Source organism: Galeopterus variegatus, unplaced genomic scaffold (genome assembly GCF_000696425.1).
Source record: "Galeopterus variegatus unplaced genomic scaffold, G_variegatus-3.0.2 Scaffold4630, whole genome shotgun sequence".
NCBI lineage: Eukaryota > Metazoa > Chordata > Mammalia > Dermoptera > Cynocephalidae > Galeopterus > Galeopterus variegatus.
This window is the reverse complement of record NW_007730741.1, coordinates 90,384-98,607: the sequence shown is the minus strand read 5'-3', so window position 1 is coordinate 98,607 and position 8,224 is coordinate 90,384.

The window sequence follows — 8,224 nt, the reverse complement described above, 5'->3', positions numbered from 1 at the left end:
GCTAGAAAAAACAGAAGAGAGAATTTCTGACCTTGAAGATGGCTTGTTTAAATAAAACAGGCAGACCAAAAAAGAAGGAAAAGGAACTAAAAAACTTGAAGAAGACCGCCCGACCCTGCCTGGCCCGGCCGGAGCTCCGGCCTCGCGCCGCTGCGGGCTCCAGCCGCCCGGAAGCGTCTGCTGACGCGGCCGTCTGGGCGCGCGACCGGAGGAGGTCGCCGATCTGCGCTGCACTGAGAACTTCACCGTTGCCCGAAGTTTGGCCACCGCCAGTCGGTGGGCTTGACCCGGCCCTTGGGCGAGAGCGAGTGAAGGCTCAGGTCGTGAAGGTTTCGCTGGAATGAAGGGTGACTGGAATTAACGGATTCTGACGGCTAAGGTGAACGTGTAAGCTTGCTCTGTGGAAGTCTTGTCTCCTGTCATAGACCGTCGGCCCCCAGAGTTCAACAACAGGGTCTCAAACTTCTTTCGTGCAGCCCAGGCGCATATTGTTGGGCACCCGACGCGGGGGGTGGAGAGAGAAAGAACTTACCATGTGCCAGGTTCTGTGTTAAAAATAAAATGGCTACCTGGCCCTTGCAGTTAGGTTTCCTTTCTGAGGAATGCAGGTACCCCCTGCATAAGAAGGCTCCGCAGCGTTCAATTTCCGGAACATGTTCTCCTGTCGTCTCCTTCACAAGTCTCACCACCACCCCTCTCATAAAAAAGATAATAGGGATGAATGAGGAGGTGCTAAAACCCAAAAAGACAGTATTGCTTAAATTCAGGCCTAAAAACAATCTTGGGCAATTCTGTTAGCAAGTATGGAGAAGAACCATGTTGTAGTTAAATCCACAAAATTCCCTTGCAATACATATATACTCTTGCATCCGATTTACTTTCAGATTTTTAAATTCTACTGTCAAGTTGTCATTCCCTGTATATGTCCTTACTGATGACTGGGAATTGGAGAGGAGATCCCTTAAATGACAGGAGGGGAAAGCCAGCCTTAGATTAAAAATCAAGCAAAAAAGCCTCATATTCGTTGGCACAATTCATAATTACATTCCAGTCTACACTTTCTAGAAGCCCTGCATATCTAACTATATGCCACATGACAAAAGAGATCACTGTCATTGACCTTGCTTCTCCAAATAAAAACGAAAGTGTTAAGAGCCACATCCCAGGAGTTCACCCAGGCAGGCTGGCAGTAAAGAATGCCCAACCCAAAGTGAGGTTTGTGTTGAACACTTGTGAAGAGTAGATGTAAGAAACTTTCTGACTTCCCCAATGTGTCCTTATAAAATGTGCCAATTTTATGAATAACACTCTATTGTTGAGACTCACTGTAAGCCAAAGGAAAAGAAACACTTGGTTTCCTACTTTTGAGGTCTTAATTTTCCATGAAAAGTTCAGGAGAAATAAGTATTGACCTCTGAGTGGAATACCGAGTTATATAAATCTTGAAAAGTAAATATTACATAAATTAACACCAAATTGTTAACCATAAGGGATATCAGTCAGGGATAACGGGTTAGCTCACTTGGTTAGAGTGTGGCGTTGTTAACACTAAGGTCAAGGGTTCAGATCCCGCCAAAAATAAAAATAAAAAAGATCAGTCATATGAAATCTACTATAACCTAGATGACAAGTGTGACTGAAACAGGTTCAACCTCATAACTGGTAGAAAAGGCTTATATGTGCCCTTTCTTCTTTCTTTCCCTTGCCTGTTTTGCAAAATTTATTTTTCCTTCATGAGAGTAAAGATACATTATTTAATTTAGGGGTTATTGCAGATGTCCAAATGCACTCTACAATTCTAAGGCCATTGATGATGCCATCACTTATTTTATTGCACTTCTCCACCAGCATCAAAAACATTATACACACACATACATACACATAGTTCTAAAGACAAGACTGAGTTTTAAAATAACTTTTTAAAAAAGCAAGTTGCAAATTTATGTATTAATTATGATTACAAGTATATAAAATATGCATATAAAAGACTAAAAGGGAATATTTGAAAAATATTATAGCTGTTGAATTAAGATGTTGGTATTATTTATGCTTTTGTCCCATTGTGTTCTGTTCTGTGTTTGTAATTAAATAAATATTTATTTGAAAAACTAGTACTTGAGAAAGTTAAGGTCAGATTTCAAGTAGGTAGACTCTGTCATATCAAGGTGAACACACAGGTCCACCCAAGGGCCATCAGCAAAAAGCAGAGTATGCAAACTGTTTTATGTATGTGTGTGTATATACACATACAACAGAGGAGGGTTTCATTCTAGAGAATCTAAAGAGAACATTTCATTTTTAAAGAGCAGTTAGGCATTGATCAAAGGTATGGACAAGATTCCAACGTGGCAGACAAAGTGGTGGTTTCCCTTTTACAAATCTATATGAGTTAATAATTTAGGAAATTAGAATTATTAAATTACTAAGAAAACAAAATTTACTTCTAAGTCTTTCAGATTTATAGGACCACTCCTGGGATCCACTCATGTACTGCAGTGTAAAAGTTACTTGTATTTGTTCAATCATATGTTGACTTTTCCATTATCGAAACAATTTTAACACCTATTATACACACACATGCTTGCACACACACATCATCTAGCTATGCTTTAAGTGAAACTAAAGTCGTAAGCTAGAGGGAAAAAAAACAGCTGTTATGCAAAAAGAGCTTTTGGTTTACTTACATAACCTTTTCCTTCTTAGTTTCAACTGATCTGCTTCCCAAAGTGTCCAGGGAAGATGTTAGAGGACAAATTACCAGACATGACCGCTGGATGTGTAAGGAAATAACCACGCTTTGGCCCTGCTCCTTCCACTCTTGCTTTTCTCTGTGAAGCATTTTCCTCAGAGATAAACTAACATTCAATGCTGTGAAGCTCTCAAGTTAGCTCCATGAACGTCAGCTAAGCCAAGAAAGCTTCCACTGCCTCTCTCAGCTAAAGTTCTTAAGGCTCATTTGCTTATAAAAGATGCATTTGTTGAAGGACTACTGTCTGACAAAATCTTCTACTAGGTCTTAGAGATTTAGAGAAATAAGTCAGAATACTGCTCATCAGCTTGCAGTCTGGCGTGGAGAAATAGGTGAACACTGACAGTTACAAAACAGTGGGAAGAATGTTGTTAGAATAAATCTCCAGGGGTTTCACTGAAGGGGCACCAGAGTGAGGAGAGGTGGATTGAGAGTGTATCAGGGAAGGTTCCTGGATCAAGTGTCACCCAAACTGAGCCTTTAATTAATCAGGAGAAACGAAAAGTCATGTTCCAACCTAGGGAGCAGAACATGCACAGGCACCCATAGTTGGTCTTTTCTGCCACTTACCCAGAATGTTTCCTGTTTTACTCTTCTAATAAATAGCTTTCCTTTGCCCTAATCCCCTAACATTCTTGAACCAGGAAAGTGAAAATAGTGGGGCAGTGCTATTACCTCCACTGCAAGTAAAATGGGTTCAGAAGGACTAGAGTATCAAAAATATTCTGTAATCAAAAGACTCAGTATTCTTGCTTCTACAGGCAGTTCTCTGTTATCTCAGGCAAGTGTTTTACCTCTTTAAATTTGTTTCAAATGTACTATTCAAAAGGTACCATGGATTATGGACAGTACTGAACTAGGAGTCAAAAGACATGAAATTCAAACCAAGTTCTACCCCTCACTGAGTTTCCTTGTTTATAAAATATAATAATCATTGTCTATTTTATAAAAGGACTCTTTCAGGATCAAATGACCTATTGTTTCTAGAACACCCTAAAAATGTGTTAGTTCTATACAAAATAACAGGTTGCTGATGGTTGTAGTGTTTGTGTGACTTGGAGACATGAAATTTTAGTTTGCCTAGCATCCCTTTGGAAAACTATCCTTTCCCCAGTCTTAGTCTATGGCTCAAGATTGGGGTGATGTCCCAACCACCAACCATAGCACTTGCTCCCCCCATATCCAATGCGGGTATGTTACTCAGATCTAACTAATAAGTCAGTGCTTATATTTCCCTAGCCATAATGATTGTTCAGAGAAGGACTTGTGACTCAATCCAAGCTAGTCAGAACCCACCTTAGGTCATTTGCTGACATCATCAGCAAAAACAGCCTCTCTTTGCTACCATCTGAGAAAGCTTCCCTATTAATAAAGCAAATAGAGAAGAAAGGAGCTGAGACTCTGGGAGAGGAAGTATCCACATGGCATTACTTGAGCCCTTGGATCAGTGGCGGATCTGGGTTTTGTAGGGCCTGAGGCATAAATAATTTAGGGAGTCTTTAAGAAAAAGAATACAGAATTCTAAATACAGGGCTGGCACGGTGGTGCACTCGGTAGAGTGCAGTGCTTGGGAGCGTGGCGGCGCTCCCGCCAAGGGTTCGGATCCCATATAGAGACCGGTCCGCTCACTGGTTGAGCGCGGTGCGGGCGCGACACCAAGGGTTGCGATCCCATTACCGGTCACGAAAAAAGACAAAAAGAAAAAAAAAAAAAGAATTCTAAATACAAAATGAGTTACAAAAGTGGATTTTGCTTTAAAATTGAAGTCAGTTACAAGAGGCTATTTCTTCACAATGCCAGAGGCCGCTCCAACACCACGTCACCCATATGACCAGTGGAGGAATGTGATAGGAAGTCAGAGTGGAAAAAAGACCCCAGTCTTAACCAATTGTGATTAAAATTATTTTTGCAAAATTTAGAAAAATACCATGTAAACATATTGCTAGGACCTCTCCCAGGGCCTAAGACAGGGCCACAAGCTTAAACTTTATTGGGTTCATAGTAAATCTAATTCTGCTCTGACTCAGCCATATCTAAAGCTAGTTCATCCTTTGAACTTTTCAGTTACACAAGCCTGTAAATTTATTTTTTGGTTGGAATTAGTTTCTGTGGCTTATATCAAAAGGGTCATGACTAAAACAGCAGATCTTTACATGAAAGCACTGTGGCTGCCAGTAGTATGTGAAGCATCAGTATCTTTACATGTGTGAAAGATCGGGAACCAGAAGGAACCCACTGTTTCAGGTGGCCAATAAGCTTGGGCCAAAGACAAAAGTAGAGTGGAACAAGTAAGGAACAACTGTCGCCTTGGGCAGCCACAGGGAGAAGACCTAAAATTGAAAGGGCTAGACAGAAGTGACAGCAGAGGTGTATCAAATCTAGCAACCCCTACAGAAACCTTCCAAATTAGATGCTTATATCCACCTTTGTAGAGTGCAATCTGATGCCAAAAGAGGTTAAACATTCTTTATAAATCCTTATGTTAAAGTTGTTTTAAATTCACTCTAGGCATTAGCTTGAGAATATGTTTCATTGATTTATATATTCACTTCACTAAATATTATTGAGCTCCCACTCTCTGCCAGGTCTATGCTGTGTTCTAGGCATCCAAAGATGAATAAAATGTGGGAGGCAATTGCATGATGAGAAGAACATGGGGTCTGGAGCTGGAGAAATCTGGGTCTAATCAACCCACAAGTAAATGGCAATTTACTTGTGTGATCTTGGAAGCACCTGAAATCTTTGTCCTTAGTTTCTTCATAACATTAAAATAAAAATATATATCTCATAGAGTTGTTATGAGGATTAAGTGGGATAATGTATGTAATAATGCTTCCCCCATAGTTGGGATTCAGTAAATATTAACTGTTTGTTTTTATTATAGGCATCAAAATGAGTAGGAGTTGGCAGGTCAAGAGAGGTGGGAAGAGCTTTTGAAAACACTTGGAGGAAGGAGAAAGAGTATGGCTTGTGTTAGAGGAACCTCCTTTCCCCTGGCCCCACGTCTCCATGTGGGAGGAGAGGGGAATTTGCACTGGAGTACCACTTCTGTCTTCTTATATCACTATTCATCACCTTCAGGAGTGAGTTGCTTGATTGATGAATACTGTTATCTCATAGTTCTTGACTAAGTGGAGTTGATCTAGTAAAAGGCCACACTCACTGAGGATTCATTCTCTTTTTCCCCTTCTGCCCCAGAGAAGTACAGACAATGATCTTGGATAAACATGCTTGCTCTGCAGATCCAACCTTGCTTTTAGGTGAGCTGTTCTGATTCTGTGGGGGTTGGGGAATCAGCAGAGAATATTGGCAAGCCTTTTTGGATTACAGATCTAGAACCTAGTTCATTAGTTTATTTGTAATAAATCTGCCTTTTTTTATAATTTTCCATTTTACTGTCTTCTGTGTCTTATTTCATCTGAACTTGGGTGTTGGGAGAAGGGCATGCAACTTATTGACACTCTGGAAACTAAAAGTAGTCTATTATGGCTAGCACAGTAGATTGTAAGGGAGGGATAGTGAAAGATGGAGATGGAGAGGCACACATAGAAATATTTATGCTCACATTGGTGCAGTAAGGTCATGCTTTGATCCACTCCGTTTTCTCCACACAAATAGCAGTCATGGCTAAAATATAGAAAGAAAAAAAAAACAAAAAGATATAACCAGGGTCAGAAAGAAAATAAACATTTTAATGGACTAGAAATGGAGCCAAAACAGAAAACACTTAGGCTGAAGCCATAAGCCCACTAGGACCTCAGGTTCAAAAGCCAAGATTTTTGTTTCTTGCTAGGTGACAGGAACTAAAGATGCTTTAGACAAGGTGGAGAACAGAAGCCAGGCTTAGTGTTGGAGCCAGGAGCTCGAGAAAAGAGACTAAAAATAAACTGCTGCTAACCTACTGCCTAGAGAAGTAAAAGGACAAAGACACAGCCTTGGAATCAGGAACCAAGCCAAGCAGCTGGACATGTGACTGGGTCTGTGGTATCTCCAACATCACTGTGGGGTAGAAGCATCAAAATGCCAACATTAGACTTGATTATAGAATATAGTTCTGGGGAGGCAAGTACAGGAAAAATGACTAAACATGGAGAGGTGAGCACAGAGGGAGAGAAAAAAAAATTAACAAAACAGAAAAAAGCAAATTAAAACTTCCCACTCAAAATGAGCCTGATCACCAAGTTCCAAACATAAAATTATACTAAAAAAGACAGTCAACAAAATGAACATTCAAAATGAATTTACTCCAGAAAAACTAAGTCCATGGAACTGTCTGGCAAAAATTTTTAAACTAAATATTTTGCATTCTCAATGTGGTAAATAAAGACATAGCACCTATTTTAAAAGGACAAAAAATTAGAGAATCCACACAGGCTGGATAAAGAACAGGTAAATATAAAAAGGAACTAACAGAAATCTTGGAAAATAAAAATATGGTCATTGAAATGTAAAGCTCTCTGGAGCTAATCAAAGTAGAAGAGAAAAATCAGTGAATTAAAGGGATGTACTGAACAATTTACCCAGAGCAGAGTTAGAAAAATAAAGGGATTGTAAAATGTGAAAGAAAAGGTCAGATTTATGGGGTTAAATTGAGTGGTTCCAACATATGTCTAGTAGGAGTTCCAGAGGAAAAACTGAAAGGAAGAGTAGAGAAGCTATGCTTAAAGGGAGGAAAAAAAAAAATAGCTAAAGGTTTTCTAATGAAAACATTAGAAAATCGTGTGTTCTGAGCACATAGATAAAGGCAAACTAACATTTTTGTCACATTATAGTGAAACTAAAGAGCAATAAGGATAAAGGTAAAATCTCAAAGTAACGAAAGGGAAAATACTGATTATCTACAAAGGAACTATAACTAGATTCCTCAACAGCAACAATAGAAACAAGAAGAAAACTGATTGATATCTTAGAAGTGCTGAATGGAACACTATCAACCAATAGAACCCTATCAACCAATAATTTGGTTTCCAGATAAAGTATCATTTAAGAGAGGGCAAAACAGACATTATCAATCATGAGAGACTGAGAGTTTACTAACCACAGACCTACATCAAAAGAACTACTAAAGGAAAAATAAGCCCAGGAGGAAAGCACAGGATACAAGAGATATCAGTGAGGGAAGAAATTAATAGAATGTGTGATAGAATTTAAAATAACCACTTTTTGTGTTAAAGTAACAAGCAAGTGTAAAATGGGTAGTTAAGGCCTCTGTCACGTTTGGCAGAGGGCTAGAAATAATGACATTGAATATTTTGTTTTAAGATATATCAATAAAAGTCCCATCAAGAACTTTTAAATCAGCAGAGAGAAAAGAGTGACCAAGGGTTGGGAAAATTTGAAATAGAAAACTGGTAACTCAACAGAATGCAGAAAAGGAGAAAAAAAGAAAATAAAGGTACGGAAAACAAAACGAAAAATAAAATAGTAGAATTAGGTCCAGATATGTATTGGTAAGCACAATAACTAAACAGATTT